Source organism: Crocodylus siamensis, chromosome 1 (assembly GCF_052110815.1).
Source record: "Crocodylus siamensis isolate JL-2025a chromosome 1, ASM5211081v1, whole genome shotgun sequence".
Taxonomy (NCBI): Eukaryota; Metazoa; Chordata; order Crocodylia; family Crocodylidae; genus Crocodylus; species Crocodylus siamensis.
Window position 1 is genome coordinate 11270647 of NC_143395.1, and position 19438 is coordinate 11290084.

Below are 19438 nucleotides of genomic sequence, written 5' to 3' on the forward strand. Positions count from 1 at the left end.
AGAGGGACTGGAGAAGGAAAGTGCAGGCGGGTAGAATGAGCGTGTTCAGACAGTGGCTTGAACTATGGTGCATGTCTAGAAGAGCACAGAAAACAAAGGGCTTCTAACAGCAGTAAAGACCAGTCTCAGCGGGTGCATCTACATGAGATGCTTTACTAAGCATTAGACTAATCTAATATACGATAGTGTCACTGTCTACATGTGTGCAAAACTTACTGTGCAGTAAATTAGGATTATGCGTGGTTTGCTAGTACCAAGAAATACAGGTACTAGGTTACCAGTGCATTAGCTACCGTGCAGTAGTGCATGTGTAGATGCTGACTGGGAACAATTTGCTCCTGGTCAGCCTAGGCAGCAGAGGGCCACATGGGCTGGGGGGCTGTCTGTGGCTCTGGTGCAGAGCTCAGGATCGCAGCCTGGCTTGGCGGCACTGGATTGGGACAATCCCCCTGTGGCCGAGCACCAGCAGCACCCTGAGCTCTTCCCTTACTTTGTCTGCTGAGGGGATGGGGGAGCTCTCTGCCCCCCGTCCTGGTGCTGCTTAGCTCCTGGCTCCCCCCAAGATCTGCAAGCTGAGCAGCGCTGGGATGGGACAGCTCTTTGTCCCTGTTGTGCTGGGCCAGGGACAGAGAGTTTCTCCGTCCCCTCAGCCCTCCTGCTACCCATGTACACCCCACAGTTGGTTCCCACTCCCTGCCCATGCCTGCAGGGAGCTAGGAGCTGAGCAATGCCAGGACTGGGTGGATCTGCAGGGGGTGCAGTAGGCAGCATCAGGATCAGGGGGCAATGTCTCCCCACAGTCCTGGAGATGCTCAGCTCCTGGCTCCACCTCCCCATTGGCACAGGCCAGGAGTGGGAGCTGACTGGTGTGGGCGCTGCAGAGGCAGCAGCAGGGCTTAGGGGATGGAGAGCTCCCTGGTCCCAACCCTTGACATGGTCACACACATAGACATGTTCCCAGGCACAGTTTACTGCACCTTATTTTCATGCCAGCAACCTTAAGGCACATTAATTGCATGTCTAGATGTACTCAGTAACAGTTACATTGTGGTCACACTCCCAGGCCCCTGCTGGGATCCAGTCCAATGTCGGAGTGAATATTCCTGAAGATGTGGGGGAATGTGGGGCACATACAGCTCTCACTGACCTGGCCATTTGGTTTTTAATACTACGCACATCACTCTAATGTCTGAGTGTCTCCACGGCTGGCTGAAGCTGCAGTAGAGGGAGAATGAAGAACATAGGCATAGAAAAAGAGAAATGCTGAGCGAGGTTGTGGCTGGTGAAGCTGTTTCTTCAGATCTGTCGGGCACAGCTGGATACCTCTTTGCTCCACCTGCAAGGCGGTGCATGGCCATACCCATAACAGGGACACTCTCAACGAGCTTCTTCCTTCCTCCAAGTAAGCTTAGAGCACAAGCTTCATTTTGGGGGGGAAATGCAAGGGTTTCTCTTTCCCCCAGGAGTTTGCACTAACCTACCTCCTTCAAGCTATGTCAGCCTGATGAGATAAGCTCAGTTAAAATGAGCATGTAACGTGACGGTGTTGGATTCAGTCTGGCAGGCGGAAGAACCCAGGTTTTCACAAAATCCAATCACTTCATTTAACAGAGTGGAATCGAGATGGAAACGCTTCACAGCCTGAGACATGCAGTCTTCAGCACTCAGAGGGGAGACGAGTGTTTGCGTAACAGTGACATCTCCGAGGTTGGCAGCGATAACAAGTAACATGGTAATAAAGCTTTACACCTCCATACAGTGTCTGAACAGCTTCGGAGGTTTTGCATTTATCACAAGGAGCTCTCACCAGCCCTGGAGGTTGGTGAGCATTATCGCCTCCACTTTACAGGCAGGAAGCCGAGGCAGGAAGATTAGATCACCTGCCACTCGAAGGTCATGCAGTGGCAGAAAGCTTTCCTGACTCCTTTGTTATAGTGATCAAAGCAGGCTGGCACAACTCAGAGTCCTGTCCTAATTCAGGCATGAGGTTGCTTCCCAGGATCCCAAACAAGGAAGCAGATTTATTGCAGCACCGTTCCTCCTTGCTTTTCAAAATTAATTTTGGAGGGAAGAAATGTCACACCCCCTCCATGGAGTCACAAATATCTGGGACCTGGCTACAGATGTCTTAATGTCATTAACTGGTGGTAACTTGTGGGAGAGGGAGCACAGCTGCCATATGGCAGTGGGTGGCACAGTTCTGACTTCAGAAAGTGCCTTTTTAAGCAGGCTGAGGGTGTTTAACCTTATGGAGAAGCCAAGAAGAAACACAGAATTAGGACACAGGGAATAACAAGGAACTTGGATACACTGGAGATGAGCCAGACAGTCTCCAATGGGGACACTAATCCCCAGGCTGCTAATGAAGTACATGGAATTGCTCAGCAGGAATGTAAGTAATGGTGAAACGGGATGATTCACGAGTCGACAGCTCAGGTAGGACAACTAACTTTCCTGAGGTCCTGGCAGGTGCTCCTTCTGCTCCTGAGCGCAGGCTCTGTGTAGGAAGTGGCCACCTTGCCACAGAAGACCCAATACAAGCTAATATCCATGTCATTAAATTAGGACGTGGGGTTAGACATGCACCAGGGTAGTGCCACGTCTAGTCTAAATTGGCATTTAAAGCAGAGCTCCCCTCCAGCAAAGACAGACAATTCTGACTCACCCAGCAGAGACACTGCATCCTTCCCTCATGCCTCCTCGAATAAATGGGGCAACGGCTGCTGAATTAATAAAGCAAGCGCTCTCTCTCGCCCACCTTACCTTAATTAGATTAGTGAGAAAATGTAATTCTGTTCCTCTCCGTCTCTTTCTCTCTCCCTCTTTGTCTGAGCTTGTGGCTCATTGTGAGGGCTAATAATAATTAGAACATGTCGCTTTCTCTCATCAGCATGAAAGCTAATGTCACGTATCAAAGCTAATGTCACATTTCACTCTTATTCTTCCTCCACCCAAACAGCTACAGAAATACAGCTCTGTGTGTGCATGAGCCGCTACTTGAGTTGATCATTGATGGCATTAAGGGTATGTATAATCTCATTGTTTTTTACCAAGGGATTTGTAGGGGATGTATAATCTCACTGTCTCTAGAAGCAGAGGCTTTTATAAACCAATGGCTTTTTGTGCTAGTTCTTTTAAGCACTATAGTCGAGGGTGAATTTCATTTGGCTTTACTGATTTAAGTACATTCAAGTGATCTAGGCATTCTGCAGCCTATTCCTTTCTGATTCGGCCTTCTGACTGCTTCCTAGCCCTGTTAGCTCTGATTGCATTAAATATCCTGATACCATTATCTTTTTTATTGAAGACTGGAATAAGTACTATTAAGCATTTCAACCTCCTTGCCACCTGTTATTTGCTCCCCTTCCTTTTCTTTCATTTTCCCCTTGCTTTTTATGCACTTATTTCTATTGTTCCCTCTTACATTATTATTATTATTATTATTATTATTGCGAGCAATGTGAGAAGAGGAGGAGGAATTGTGGTAACAGTAGTAATAATGAAGATGATGGTAATAACGTAACAGGTATGTGTGAGGGAGCTTTGCAAAAGGCCCACAGAAAATTGTCAGAGAGCAGCCTTGGATTTTTTGGCTGCAAATCTGCAAATCTTAGTATATGCAACTCTCTCTACCTGGCTGCAAGAGCAAATTGGGTGCCTCAAGATACAGCTTTGCAGATGTGTGCAATCAGTGAAAGGCTATTGTCTGCATTATGCAGGAGGTCAGACTAGATTGTGATAATGGTCTTATTCTAGTCTGAAATTCTGTGAACCTCTCAACTCATTTTAGCCTGCTTTAAAAGGGAGAGCAGGCCTCAGCCCCTGGAAAATTTCCACCATTGTTTAGGCAGGCATGGTTCTGCTCCAAGGAGTTTGCCATTTGAAGTGAACAGTGAAGTACACACAAGCTAGGGGCAGACACTCAAAAAAGCCGAGCCTGAATCAATTCAATCTTTGCAGGTTAGTCGAACCTGGCTAGGCTGAACTGGGTTGTAACTGTTTAGACATCCCCTCTGGACTGAAGAAATACAGGCACATGCCTGCAGTGGCTCAGGCTAGAAGCCGGAGAGCACTGGAGCAGCCCTCCCTTCCCTTCTACAAGGCTGAGCTGAGTGGGGTGTGACCAGGCCCTGACAGGATGCTCTGATTAGGGAGCCTTCTCCCCCTGCGCTCCTGACCAGGAGGGAGCCAGCAGGAAGTTACACAACATTTAGTTACATAGCAGGGAGTTACACAGGGAGTTGATAACAAAGCGTTTAGCACTCCATTAAGAAAACAAAAGCCTCTCTGTTTAGTTCAAGCTCTTCTTAAATAATTTTGTTCCAAGGAAGGAATGGAGGGACATTACCAGCGCACCTGTTGATTAGCTCTGTGCCCATCTGGCCTCGAACATCCAGTCACATGCTGCTCGGGCCCGGATGTTTGGTGGAGTTTGACTGTCCGTCCCCAAATTTCCGCCACGTTGGTGTCTCCTTCCAGTATAGCCTTTCCCCAATCTCACCTGCCACGACTTCGGATCTTGTTCCAGTGGTGGGTGTCTGACTACTGGAGGTCTCTCGACTATGGGACGTCTGTCTGGTGATCTTCTGCGAGGCTCCACCTCCCCTCTACCTCACCCTTACACCCTGCTTTGCCGGGCTCCAGATGTCCTTTGGCCAGTTCCTTGACTGTTGAGGCTCCGCATACGCTTGCAGAGACAGGCTATAGGTCTGCTGGACCAAACCCTAACTCCACCCACCACATCTCATAGCTGTCTAGCCTCCCCTGAGACTGTAAACCCCCTTTAGGTTTAAACAACACTCAGGCTCCATATATCTTGCCCTGCAACCCCTCCAAAAGTGGGAAACATAAAAAACAAAACAAAAAAACAACAGAGAAACACAAAGATACTAAGAGAGGCCCTCTGCCCCCTTTATTACCCCTTTATTACCTTAGGTGCCTGGGGCCTACAACAACAGGCCCCAGGCGCCTAAGGTCCCTAGCTGGCCCTAAACTGGTTCCGGGCTAGACTGTAGGCTACCAAGTCCTCCTCTCCACTCTTCGCCCAGCCTGTGGGTTCACTGGACCCTCGGAGGTCCTTCTCAGTACGCCTTCCCCACGTCCCCCATCGGGGCGGCTCTATACCACTGGGGCCCGTCTTCTGCAGCCTCTTACACTGCTTATGCCCTTTGTCCCCCACCTAGGGCGCCTCCTTGAGCCCTCCTGAGCCCACAGTGGTCCCACCTGGTCTGGCGTTTTGGCATCTGCCGGCCCCTCCTGCTCTTCGGTGGTAACCCCAGGCGTCAAGCTCCTCCTGCTCTTCCCGGTCTTCTTATCCGGGTCCCCAGTCTGGATGAGGTGCCTCTGATCCATTGCTTCCTGTGCTGCCGCTGGCAGTGTCTTTCCCATGGTGGGCTTCAGTGTGTCCTCCTGTACTGCAAGAGGCAGTTTCCCACACTTTCCCCCCCATGGGGGCTCTGGGAGAGACTTCCCTGCTGGCGCTCCTGCGGGTCTCTCCCCCACTTCCTTGCCAGCTGCTCCTTTTATCCCACCTGGTCGGCTCCTGCAGCTGCCCTTATCAGCTGGCTGCAGCTGTATAAAGATGCGGCTAATGAGCTGCGTGGGTCCTGCCTCCATCCCCGGCTCTGCCGCAGATCCTGCTGCAGGTAAAAAGTTTTTCTTTTTTTTTCTTTTACTTTTGTTTTCTTCTGAACGTTCCTGCCCTCGGGGCTCCCCCTTGGCTCTTCGGGGTCTTCCCCTCTGTTCCTCCCTGTGACATGCTCCAAAAAGCCCTAAGCAGACACTGTCCTGTCTGCCTTACACAGATGCCTCTCACCATCAGCTAGCATACCACATGCCGGCTATGGTCCCTGCTGTGGGAGAGGGGATGGTGGGATCCCTTCTTGAGCAGAGAGTGGTGAGGGGTGGGTGAGCCAGGAGGAAGCCAGGCAGACCCTGCTGTGCCCACAGTCTCTGCCAGAGCTCCAGCCAGGGAGCAGAGAGGAGGGACCAACCTAGGTCTTTGGAGCAGAGAGCCCAGCCCCAGGCTGCAAAGCATTTGGGATGCTGGGGGACTCTGGTTTAAGTTAAACCAGGAAGGGTTCTGGGACAGACATTGCATAAACCACTTTGACCCAAATCAGTTAAGTCTGATACTACATTCAACCAGGTTTATCCCAAACTGGTTTCAGCCATTTTCAAACCAGTTTATGTGCACTGAACATCTGTTCTGTTACAGGTTTAAACCAGTTTCTGATGACTTAAACTGGTTTATGTGTAATGTCTGCCTGTAGCCACAGACGCTGAGACATGAGTGTGGAGACAGACAGGACCAGCCTTTCAGCTGGCAGCAGGCTTGACCTGACTTCATGCACCTTGATTTATACCACCTGGATTTGGCTGACAGAATCACAGTCAGCTTCTGGGGGTTGGGGAAGGCCCCTTGCTGAGTCCTTGTGGTTTGATTCCACATGGCAGGGACAGGTGAGGAAGGGGAGTCATGTTTAATGGAGGCAGCACCATACCTAGACTCATGGTGGCCCCAGGTTAACTTTTAGAATTGGGCCCCCCTTTGCCAGAGATAATGATAACAATAAATTAAAAATTACCATGTTTGGGCCCCCGTTCTATGTGGGCCCTGGGCAGCTGCCCAGTTCGCCCATGCCTGTGTCTGGCCCTGAATGGAGTACTCAAAAGGAAGCAATGTGGGATAGGGTAAAATGGCAAACTATGACCGTCCTGGTGTGGGTTGGCTCCTGAGGCACACACCCATTCATCCAACCTGCAGCAACATAACTAGGGGTAGGCAAGAGGGGCACCTGTCCCAGGTGCCAAGTTAAGAGAGGTGTCAGAATTGCCACCCACAGCAACCGAGTCCACAGTGCAGCAGCATTTCCATGCCAGGAACTAAAACAGTTTCTGATTGCTGCTGCTTTAAGAGCTACAGCTAGGGTGGGCAGAGCATGTGTGGCAGCAACAGCAGCAGCCGCTCAGCCAGGACTGTGTAAAAGTCCCAGCATGGGCAAGGTGGCTGCCCTCCTGCCCCTGCTCTCAGAACCATGTGCCAACCCCTCCCTGCCCTGTTTGTTATGCCACTGTCAATCTGGCACCAGGTTCATTGGGTCAGCTGGCCACCAGTTCCTCCATGTAATCTGCAAGGACTTCTGAAAGGCAGGACCAAAAATGTCTATGCTGTAAAACCCTGCTTTTTCACCTTTTCAGACTCAAGGCACTCCTCCTATGGACATTTTCAGAAAAAAGGATTAAATATAGTATCATAGAGAATCAGGGCTGGGAGGTCATCTAATCTAACCCCCTGCGTGAGGCAGGTTCATCCCTATCCAACCATCCTATACAAATCCATGGTTAACCTATTAACAAAACTACATAGTCAACTGTGACACAACCATAAGATGTAACACTTTAATCTGCCACAGAGGAAGCAGAGGGACCACAGTGGCCAATGTCCTGCTGCCACAAAGGTTGTTAAAATATGCTACAGAAACCCAAGGAAGAGAGCTATGCCCCTTCTATAGAGGAAGGCAAAAACCCTCCTTCCTCACCCCAAACACAGAGACCTGCCTGACCCTGAGTGGAGGGGCAAGACCCTCTAGCCAGGAACCTCCAACTTTGGTCCCCGCATTGGCACACCATAGTCAAAACACTCAGTCTTGGAGGTAGCCAACACCCAATACTTCTAAGGAAGGCTTAACAAATTAATATACATTTTATAATGTAAGCAATATTATTAATTGATGTGCTAGTAATTAATTATATGACTAGAAGCATAATATTCACCCCTCCAGCATGCTGGTAAGGAGTGCTCTCCTGGCTCTGCACACGCTTGCTCCCAGCCTGGCACCTGGACCCTCTACATTTGGGTCTAGGTCACTGCTGAGGACCAGGAACCATTGGACGAATTTTGGAGGGGGCTGGAGGGGGAAAGGGGCAACTGAACACATAAGGCCTGGGGGGGGCAGCAGAGGGGCACCCCCTCTTTACCCCCAGTGCAGTCCCTATCACTGTGGCTATTCCTTGGGGGACTCACGTGCCAGGCACCAGAGCCAGCTGCTCCCACAGCCTTTCCTGCTGTTGCTTGGAGCATGTGAGGAGCTGGGGAATGACTTGGGCTGAAAAGCATGGCTCTGTGGCCACGTGCCTGCCTCCACCTGCAGCAGGACACACTGCTCTAAGTGCCTGGCATGGGGCTGCCGGGGGCACTCATAGCTGTCCCTTGTTTGTGGGACTCTGGGTGGGTAGAGGAAGGAGTGAGCAGCATGCTTACCTTCTTGCACAGGGGCCAGGCACTGTGACACCCTGGGGTGCTCCATAACTCTGGTTGAGAAGCACTGCTGTAAAACAGAGAGCTCCTGTTCCATGGCTGTGAGAGAAACTGAGCTTAAGGTGCCTGGAGCAGTACAGCCCTGGCGTGACAGTCTCCACCGTATACTGAGCGTAGGTGTTCACACACATCCACAGAATCACTCTCACTCTCTTTTAACTTATCAGATGAAGCGATAGCACCATATCAATGGGCAGAAAGCAATAACCTAAACTGGAATTTGGGCAAGACTCTGTGGTTACTGCTGCTCCCCTGAGGAGTCTTTAATGACAAGACATGGTCAGGACAATACCTGTGTTTAATCTCGTGTGAGAGATGGCAGCTCTGACAGCAGAAGGTCCCCAGTCCTACGACGGGGCATTCACTGGTCAGGGTTTTCACAGTGCATACAATACTAATTTGTTGGGTAAGTGCTAAACAGTATTACTGGGTCAGGATTAAGGTCGAGGGATGGCCCAGCCTCCTGTTCTATCAACACCATTTGCTGTGCTGTGAAGGTATCTCAGTCAAATGTCTAATTCTGCTTAATTTATCCATTTCCCCTCTGTATATATGTATCTTCCATGTCTGCAGTCAGGACATCTCCTGACCAACTGGATCACAGATTATTTTAATGCCGGTTTTACTTCTCCTTGGTTGTCAGAACAAGGATGTTCACTTTGCTAAACTTTTTGTGACCTTTTCCATGTTACTCATTATTTTGTATGACCAACAGATTGTTAAAAATGGTCTTTTTTCTAGTATCTCATGCTCACTTTCAACACCCTCTTTGGCATCACGTTAAAAAAAAATCACTGTTTACTCTCAAATCCCTAGGCTAGCAAAATCCTCACAGGTATTCTTGAAAGGGCTATCACCGTGTGCCTGCTTTCATGAGGGCCACAATAGTATACAGCCAGTTTTAAAAGGAAATATGTTTACTGCTTCAGAATTGAATTTCCTGCTCCTTAAATATTACACTGGAAAGCTATCAAGATTTTTGACATTTTTGAAGTAATGCCCAGGGAGGTTAAAATAATGTTTCCCTGATGCCTTATAACTCATCTGTCTCTCTATTTTACTATTCTTTCATACAAAAGACCCTTTGTGCTTTCTGCCTAAAGAAACATATTTTAACTAGAAGTACAAATACAGAAGTTAGATTATCCACGTTAAGAAAGGTTTTCAGTCCAACAAACTGCTGTTTCAGCTGTTTATGTATAATTCTAGAAGACTTTTTGTTAACATTTTAAACTAAACCAGGCGTACATTCAATTCATCACACAGACTGAAGAGATTAATGCTTCTGTACTTTAAAAGATTTCTCTGTACTCTCACATAAAGACTGGGTTCAAATTCACCCTGATTCTAGAGAAAAGCCACGCATTTCTACTCTGACAGCAATAGTAAATTCTCAGCTGCGCCACTGAACTTAGAGGGAAAAATTGGGAGAGAAACTATTCCTTCGTTATGAACTGCATAATGGGCAGCGAAAGGAATCGATCACAGAATCATACAAATGAGAGCAGGAGGAGACCTCAGGAAGCCACGTCCAAGTCCCTGGTTAAGGCAGGATCGTTCCTGCCTAAAATATTCCAGAGAAGTACTTCTAACCTGCTCTTTAAAACTTCCAGTGATAGATAATCCGCAACCCCCTAGATAACCTATTCCACTGCTTTAACTGCTCTCAGCGTCAGAAAGTCCTCCCTAATAGTCAAGCTAAATTTCTGTTGTTGCAACGTAAGATGGTTACTTTTGTCCTGTACCCCGTGGTCACAGAGAACAGCTGATTCCCACCCTTCTTTGTAACTACCTTTGAGAGGGTTAGCGAGACTACTATCAAATCCCCCTGTTATCAAATTGCCTTCTCTTCTCTACACTAAATAATCCCAGTTCTTTCAAACGTTTCTCATAAATCGTGTTTTCTAAATCAGTTTTGTTGCTCTCTTTTAGACTTTCCAATTTGTCCATGTCTTTCTTGAAGTGTAGTGCCTAAACCTGGGGGGGCAATTATTTTGGCTGGAGGCCTGCTTAATGAGTTTTGGCAAGCCCCGCCCCTTGGCAGAAGCCCTGCCTCCTGGCTGCCATCTTGGGACTGGAAGTCCCACCCCTAACCCCTGACCTTTGCTACCTGAAGTCACTCCCCATGCACCTAGAAGTACTCCTTTTGGGAAGGGCGTTTGCCATCTTCCCACCCCTAGGGCAAGGGGCTGAACGCAAAGATCTTCTGAGGTCCTTTCCAGCCCTTACGTCTATGAATCTTGGAACCCGAAAAAAACCCAAATTGTATACTAAAACTTAAATATTGACAATAACATTTTAATTTTATTTAAAAATATTTTTGTCCTGATTTGTGTGTGTTTGCATCATGTACACACAGGTGATTTCATAATAGCTCAAAATGAGGTCTGACTCATGTATATTATAAGGGAGTGTGGAGGGGTGAGGGATATGGAGGGGTGGGTATAGGGTTTGTGGGGGGCTGTGTGTGTATGTGGGGTGTGGAGAAGGGTGTGGGAGAGTGTGTGGGTGAGTGGATATGGGGGACTTGTGGGAGGAAGTGTTTGTGGGGATGTGTGGGTGTGTGTGTGGGTATAGGCTTTGTGGGGTGAGTGGTGGGGAATGGTGGCTGGGAGGTGTGTGGGGGGAAGGTGTGTGGGGTGTGCCTGGTGGGATGGGTGTATATGGGGTGGGCTCTGTGTGCAGGTGTGTGGGGGTGTGTGTGTGGGTGCGGTATTTGTGGGGTGTGTGATTGTGTGTGGGGAAGGGTGTGGTTGTGGGGTTTGGAGGGGGGTAGATGGGGGTGCGGTGGGGTGTGCATGGGAGCCCCTGCATGCACCCCCCGAGCCAGTCAGCTGCTGCCCTGCAACAGCTTGGAGCCCATGCGCCATGTGGCACCTCCCCGCAGGGCAGCCAGGAGGCAGCGGTGACAGCAATGGAGACACAGGGCAGCCCGGTGCAGGCTCCAGGAGGCTGCAGCAGGGAACTACTGGCAGCAGGAGCAGGAGGGGCTGCTTTTACCCTGCACTGAGCAACAGCTTCTGTCTGGCGCTGCTGGTGAGCCTGGAGCAGGCGTGGTGCTGGGGCTGTGCAGTGTCCGTCCCTGCTGGTGCCACAGGGCTGGGGCTGCTGGCTTCGGCAGCCAGAAGGAGCCACCTGCCACCTGGGCTGTCTAGAAAGGCACTCCAGCTGCGGAGCTGCCCCAGCCCTGCGGTATGCCCAGGAGGCAGCAGGACATGCCAGAGCTGGACTGTGCCTGGGCCAGGGGACTGAGGGACCTGCTGCGGGCTGGATAAAGACCTGCTGTGAGCTGGACCTGGCCCGTGGGCTGTATTTTGCCCACCACTCCTAAACCCAGGTGCAGTACTCTAGGTGAGGTTTCACCAGTGCTGCACTGGAAGTGATACTCCTATTGAAACAACCCAGTATGCTATTGGTTTTTTTTTTTTCAAACAAGAGCACACTGTTGGCTCATATTCAGCTTGTAGTCCACTACAATCACCAGTTCATTTTCTGCAGTGCTGCAGCCTACCCAGTCATTCCCCAATATGTACTTGGGCATCTGATTATTCCATCCTAAGTGCAGCACTTTACATTTGTCTTTATTTAATTTCATTTGATTAATTTCAGCCCGTTTTCCCAGTTTGACAAGGTCCTTCTGAATCCTAATCTCCTCCTCTAAAATGTCTGCAACTCCATCCAGTTTGCTGTCATCTGCAAATCTGCTCTCTGTGCACTCAGTCTGCAGCACAGGGTCCTAGGTAGCAGCACACTACTAGGACAATTGTAGAAGAAAGTGCAGTTCATTAGCAGAAGATCAAGGGTTGTTAATATCTATGGAAGGAAAAGATTAGCAGAAACCAAGGAAATAACAATGAGCCGTGAAGTCAACTGACTCCCTCTGCCCACCTGAACCGAAACACGGCTGTCCCTGCCTGGTAGTTGGTTTTAAACTTTGAGTGGAGCAGGAGGGATCTTAAGAATCATTCACACTCTGCCTGGATCCATTGCGGCCACCAGCTGCTGCTTTTAGACTCCTCATGAACAACACAAGACTTCATGTTGTCAGAAAGATGCTCGTTTTAGGTATGTTTTTGCAGCATTCAAGCACTGTCTGACAATTGGGGCTTGTGCTTCAATGTGCATTGTAGGACACACAGACGAAGCAGTTAGGGCATGGGCAGGCAATTATTTTGGGCAGAGGGCCGCTTACTGAGTTTTGGCAAGCCATCGAGGGGTGCATGATAGGCAGCTAGGGGCAGATAAATATTAGTTTTCTAAATTTTTTACGGGCCCCGTGGGCCAGATAGAGTGGCCTGGAGGGCCACATCCAGCCCACCCCTGAGTTAGGGTGTCTTGCTATGGCTGCAAATGTCTAAGTTTAAGCCCTGCTCTGGATTTGTGTGGAAGTTTATCTATTGGAAACCCACCTGTATATGGGTACTGGGCTATTTTAGCTAGGGAGTCAAAAACAGCTGGACATGACTCTAGAACATTACTCCCTTGTGCGGTACCGGCTGTCAGTACCAGGGTGCCTTAATCACCCCATGGACCATTTGACTTCAATAGACCCTCAACTTTTTCCTTTTTTTTTACTTGACTTCAGCCCATATTGCCCAGGGATATTACAAAGACATGGTCTACTTTTAATACCCTCGTCCACAAGTAAAAGCATTAGGGCACACCCAGAGGAACTTCAGCTCTGATGGAGTTCATATTCATTTATCCATCACTCATTACCAAGAGCAGCTTATTGCAAGTGAAAAGTTGCTCTCAGATTAAACTCCCAATCCTGATAACATTGGAGCTGGAAACATCACAAGATGAGCACTTGGAATTAAATCTGATTCCCAGGCTCTGGACTCACATAGTCACTTAACAGGAGGGAGTTACATGTATACATCCCATGCACAGCAAGAGGACTACAGCAGCCCTCTCTTCCTGAAATGAAACTTCAACACAACACCTTTATGGCAGCACAGCTGACTAAACACTATAATATCAATTGCATAAAGGGAGCGGCTGCCCCGGTCTTTAACTATTCATGGAGCAATATGTGAGCATGTATTTTTAGGGGTAACATGATAAGGGGCTTTTTTTTTTAAGCACATGGGAAGATAAGTCATTAAGTCATTACACTCAGGATTTGTCTTGAACTAAAACTTTTCAGAAATAATCTCAGCACAAGTTACCTCTTCAGCTGACTAAACCCTGCTGAAATAAAAGAACTCAAAACATAACAAAAGAGACGACAACCGGTAATTGGCATTTCATTTGTGCTGATTATAAATATCCACCTACATATACACCTGTATACACGCCTATGAACCACAAGAACCATGCTGCCATGAAGAAATAGTTAGTCCCCGTTATGTGCCTTGAAAAAAGAAACTAGTTCCTGGTACATGTATCTGATACAGCATAATGGCACATGCACATGTGCACACATCTCCCTACCCCAACACAGAAAAATAATTTCTTCATGCTTATTCTTCCATTCAGAAAGTGCACAGTGTTTGCACCAGGGTAACTTAGAGCCAGGAACTTTAGTCCTGCTTCTGCCACTGACATACCATGAAGTGATGGAGAAAGGAGCGTCAGGGATGAAGCTACCTGCTTATGTAAATGTTTGAAGGATTGTGAACTTAGTCCTGTGATTCTCAATGAGAGTGTACTGAGATTTTTTTTTTTAATAAGCACTGTTAGGTGTGAAAACACCTATGCGTGATGCCCAAGACAAACCCAGATATTTCCAATAGGAATCCACAGTGTCAAAAACAGTCGGACCTGTTGTGGTCTTTCTGAATGCTTTGCAACAGAAGAATTGCTCTTACTTTTCCCTTGTCGAGAAATGAATAGCTAAGTGGGGTGCCTCGAATCTAATAAGGTGCCTCAAATCTTCCAACTATGAAACTATGAAGGTTGAGAACCACTCTGCCTTAGTCAAAAGGTTTCTTCAAGTACAGGAGGAAATATATATATTTTTTAAAATAGGAAAATGCGTTGGGAAGATATACAAGTAGAGAGAGGACTTCAGGGGAAGCATGACCCTAAACTGCTTTTCATGTTTTGTTTCCCCGTTAAGTCATCAATGGCTCAGTGTCTAGTTGGGAGGAGGGTATCAAGTGGGGTTCCCTAGGTCTGTCCTGGGTTCAGTATTGTTTAATATCTTCAATAATGATTTGGACAGTGGGATTGAGTGGACACATAGCAAATTTGTGGACGATACAAAGTTGGATGGAGTTGCAGGTCCTCTGGAGGATAGGGCTAGGATCCAGAATGACTTGGATAAACTGGAGAAACAGTCCGCAATCAACTAGACAAGATTCAAGAAGAACAAGTGAAAAGTCATGCATTTGGGATGAACTAACTGCATGTACAACTAGAGCTTGGGGAATTATTAGCTAGGCTACAGTGCTAAAGATATGGGCCTGGGGGCTGCAGTACACTGGAAGCTGAAAGAGCCAACAGTGTGCTCTTGTTGCAAAAAAAGCAAACAGCAAATTGGGTTATATTAACAGGAGCGCCACTTGTAAATCAAGGGAAGTGATTCATCTGGTCTATTCAGCACTAGTGAGGCTTCACCTGAAGCACTGTGTCCAGTTTTGGGCCCCACCCCTGAAGAAGGACGTGGACAGTTCGGAAAGACTCCGGCGCAGAGCAATAAAAAATGGTTAAGGGCCTGGGAGGTAAGCCTTATGAGGAAAGGCGGAAAGACTTAGGAGTTATTTATTTTGGAGAAGAGAAGCCTGAAGGGGAATTATTAACAGCCTTCAAATACCTGAAGGGTCATTAGAGAGATGGTGGAGGTGGGCTTTTCTTTGTGGCCATAGGGGAGAAGACTCGGAGCCATGTCCTCAAGCTGCAGCATGGGAAATTTAGGTTGGAGATTAGGAGGAGATTTCTGACAATGTGGGTGGTCAAGCATTGCAGCAGGCATCCAGAGAACTCGTGGCATCTCCATCCTTGGAAGTTTTCAAGAGCGGGTTGGACAGACGCCTGCCTGGGATGGCTGAGTCAGGGATGATCCTGCTCTGAGTTGAGCTCGTGAGGTCCTTTCCAACCCGACTTTCCTATGATCCTATTAACATCATTGCCATCTTAAAAAAGGTCTACACACAACCTTTATCAATAATAGGAAACTTCAACTGCTTATTCATTTATTAATGGGCCTGCTTGCCCTGCATCTCCCTGTAATTTGCTGTTTGTGTTGTATCTGTTATTTCCCTCGACCTCCATGGTTGGTATGAACTTGTTCTGTCTCTTTCCAGCTACTATTTCTTCTCTTTCTAGGCCTGTGTGGGTGCTGATGGTTCTTGCTCGACCGCTCTTTAGAAAAAGGTTCATTTAAACCTGGGATCTTTGAGGAGTCCACTGCTATGTGAAGTCACAAAGGCTACTTCTCAATCCTTGCATTCAATTTATGACAATTTTGGGTTAGTTGGATGTTAATTATTGTATCTTTTAGGATTGTTCTGTTTTCTGCACAGGTGAACTTCAATGCATTCTCCTACTATCTTGGTTACTAGGGCTGGGATTTCAAATAGAGCTGAAAGGTGCTAAGCACCAAAATCTCCGTGAATGTTAATATTAGTCAGGTGTAATTTGAAAATTGCAGCTTATATTCCATATTTACCTCACTTTTGCTTTCTGAAACCTAGCATCACTGAAAAACGTTGGTCAATGAATGCATTTTTAATTATGACAAATCTAAGTAGCTTGTCAAGGTTGATATGGATAATGTCATTTTGCTTTTCCTCCTCATCACTAAGGAGCCGACTCAAGATCATGTTTTCTTCTTGTCGAACTCTCTTCCCGAGGGATCATAACTTTGGAACCTCTTTGATGCCTCCTGTGAAATCTGCATATTTAAAATCCACCTGAATATGGCATCTAATACCTTGAGAGTTGACCAGGAGCTTTTCATTTTCCTTTCCTTTAGAAATCCAGTTTCTCCTTTGCTGTTCCTTGCAGCCTATCCAGAGATTCTCTTGAATGGTTAAAATGCAGTTCATTGGCATTCATAACACTTTTGATGTAAAGCCACTCTTCCACCTCTGCATCTTCTTCCCTTGCTCTCACTAGATGCTGAGTTTTCAGGTGTTGGTGTTGCTTTGGTGTTTTTACAGCTTACATTTACCTTGTCATAACTGTATGCCTTTGCTCCTACACTTGCTTCTTTCCAGCCTCCTAGGCAATTCCTCTCCTTTCTGTCTTCACATAGTTGCAGACCGTTATCTCCACTTTAACTGTCGTTAGACCAAACTCTGCATATTCAATCCTTTTAATCTTTCCTCCTAAATCAATTCCTCTAGTCCTTAATCATTTGTGTTGCTATTTGCTAAATTAGCTTCCATTTGTCTACCAAGCTGCAGTCCTCAGGTGCCATTAAGGTATTGCTTAGACAGAGCTCTCGCTGTGGACACGAGCTCATAGGAAGCTCATTGATACTTTTATGGGTAAGCCATTTCATTTTATAACTGGATATTTTGGTATTACACAGTGCTTAGATGAAGGGCGCGCCATTGTGCCTGTGCGAATGATGGGGATCGTGACTTCTTTTCCTTGGCCCAGGTTCCTTTAGTGCCGCAGCATCGTCCAGCCTTGCACCGAGTAAGACGACTAACATCTGTTTATTCTCTCATCCTTATCCCGGGGGAGAACCGTGCGCTGTAGAGTGTCTTGTTTTAGTTAGGTTTCTGCCGTTTGTTTTGCTTTGTGGGGTTTTTTTTTTGGGATACACGTTGCTGTGTATTTACGAGAGACGAGGCAGGTCAAAGAAACCTGCTTTACGCTTGGATCAGCACGTGGTGACATTTCTCGTGGTCCCCGTTCTTGGGTAGTCTACTCGGATACCGAACTGCGGCTTACACAGCCCTTTAGATCGTCACCACCTTGTACTGATACGGGGCTGGATTTTCAACTCAATTATATTGACACAGCTTCATTAACACAGCAATGTTGATTAATACCAGCTGAGGACACATCTCATTATCCAACGTATCTTCCCAGCACTCTGTGTGGTAGGTGTTATTTTCCCACATTGTGAAGAGGGAAGTGGAAGCAGAGAGCTAAACTGCCTTGCCTTAGGCCACACAGCGAGCCTGAGCTGGGACGTGAACTCCTGAGGGCCTAGTGCCAAGTCCTGCCTGTCCTCAGACCACTAAACCATGCCGCTTTTCAGATAGCACGGCCTCGTTACCCAACATATTTTTTGCATGATCTCCCTAGAGGTATAATAAGCTTATCAAAAGGATAACTATAAGGATAAACCCTACCATCTCATCCATCAGTCAGGAAGAGAAACAAATAGAAAAACAGCAACTCCAGCGTTTCCAGATGTGTCAGTCTGCTGCAGGCTTTCCATCTAGTGACAAGTAATCAAAAGATATTTCTAGGACCAGTAGTCTGCTCTCACGGCAACAGGAAATTACCTAACTATTCAGGAACCTCACATGAGATGCTGTTTCTTTTGGTTAGATTGATTTCATGCATTACCCATGGTACCGGTATGGTTCCAAAAGTGTTACCATATGCAGCTAGCATGCCGTTTCAAAGCACTGGGGTCCAGTTACTTACCAAATATAAGCTTAATGAATATTTCATTATTTGAACTGCCTGTCTGTCTTACAGAGATGGATCAGTGACCTTTAAAGCACTGTTACAGTCTCTTTGTAGACTCCCAGATGCTGTTTCTCTGCGATGCTGTAAAACTCTTATATCCAGAGGCGTAGCAAGCTCTTCTGTTGCCCTGGGCAAAGCGGAGGTGCAGGGGGAGGGAGTGCCTAGGGGACAACTGAGGATCTGGGTGGTGTTTAGGACCCGGGAGGTGAAGGTAGGGGTCCTGACAGCTGTGGGACTCCAGCTTTGCACGGAAGGAAAGGAGACCAGGGTGGGCCAGAGCCGCTCTAGGGGCCTGAAAGCTATGGGGGAAGGTGCCGGCCCCCCAATGGTGCGGCCAAATGTCATGCTGAGCCAAGAAATAAAACCCATAGTGAAGCAGCAGATGGGGTGCCCCTCTGTCTTCATCCCCTGCTTCTTTTCCCCCACAACCCTTATCTACCAGGAACAGAGAGCCTCCCTGACATCACTGACTCATTCTCAACCTCTCTCCCAACAGCTCCATCCTATAGCTGCCAGACTAGCAGCATGGCTGCTTCAATCCCAGTGGCCCTCAGCCTCAGTTCCAGCACCTCCCACCCTTAATAATTAGCACCTGGGGCTTGTGCCCCCTCATTCACCTGCTTCACACAAGGCTTCCCCGCCTCAGCCCACTTTGGGGCACTAAAAGCCCAGCCGGGAATATATTCTTTCATGCTTGTTTCACAGTCGGGTCTCGGTTAGGAGCCTCCCCTCTCCCGCCTCTCTGGCAGTGCCCGACCAGGAGAGGATTAGCAACACTAAGAAGAATTTGATAACCAAGGAAGGCCCTGGGAGCAGACAGGCATCCGGTTCCCACGGTCTTTCAATGAAGGAGGGCAGGGGGACTAAATCCCATTTATCCCTTGCAAAACCCACCCATGAAGAAGTCGTGTGATTACAACCAGGCTAGCGTGCAAACATAGGCAGCCTCCCAACAACTTTCCAAGGAGCTTTCTTTCACTGGCGTTGTCACCCTGCTTCATCCTGCTCTGGAGAATGAGGCTGTTACATGTTACTTTTAAACGAGCCTCATCTACCCCATGGTTTACCTGGTTCAGATTGTCCTTCCTGACTGCATGGAGTTAAACCTAAGCACAACCAAGAAACAAAACAATGACATGCATAAGGGTCCTTAAAGACACCTGCCTCTACTTGGCTCCAGCTGAACTCATGGATTTACTCATCCGGGTCTGAGGCTAGGATCAACTGGGGCATGGAGCCATGAAAAGATGCTGGGCTTAGCAAGGAGGAAGGGTGAAATGAGCTCTGAGAGCCTGCCCCTGGGGAAGACGGTCATGCACACACACACGGAGGCAAAAGATCCCTGGGACAGGGATTTCTGGGCTGGGTGGATCTCGGCCAAAACTTCCAAATTAAAAACAAGGTGTGATCACACTGGCCATTTATCGCTTTAGCCTCGTCTCTGCCTGCTCTTCACCTTTGGGGGAATAAACAGTGCTTTACTTTGGAGAAACTGCTTCTGAGTCACTTCAGTCA

General features: G+C 47.8%; 1 protein-coding gene across 9 annotated transcripts in view; it reads right to left on the reverse strand.

Annotated features, from left to right (window-relative positions):
* KLHL29 (kelch like family member 29) overlaps positions 1-19438 on the reverse strand; it is a 578088-nt gene that overhangs the window by 52880 nt on the left and 505770 nt on the right. The gene's annotated exons all lie outside the window — the stretch shown is intronic.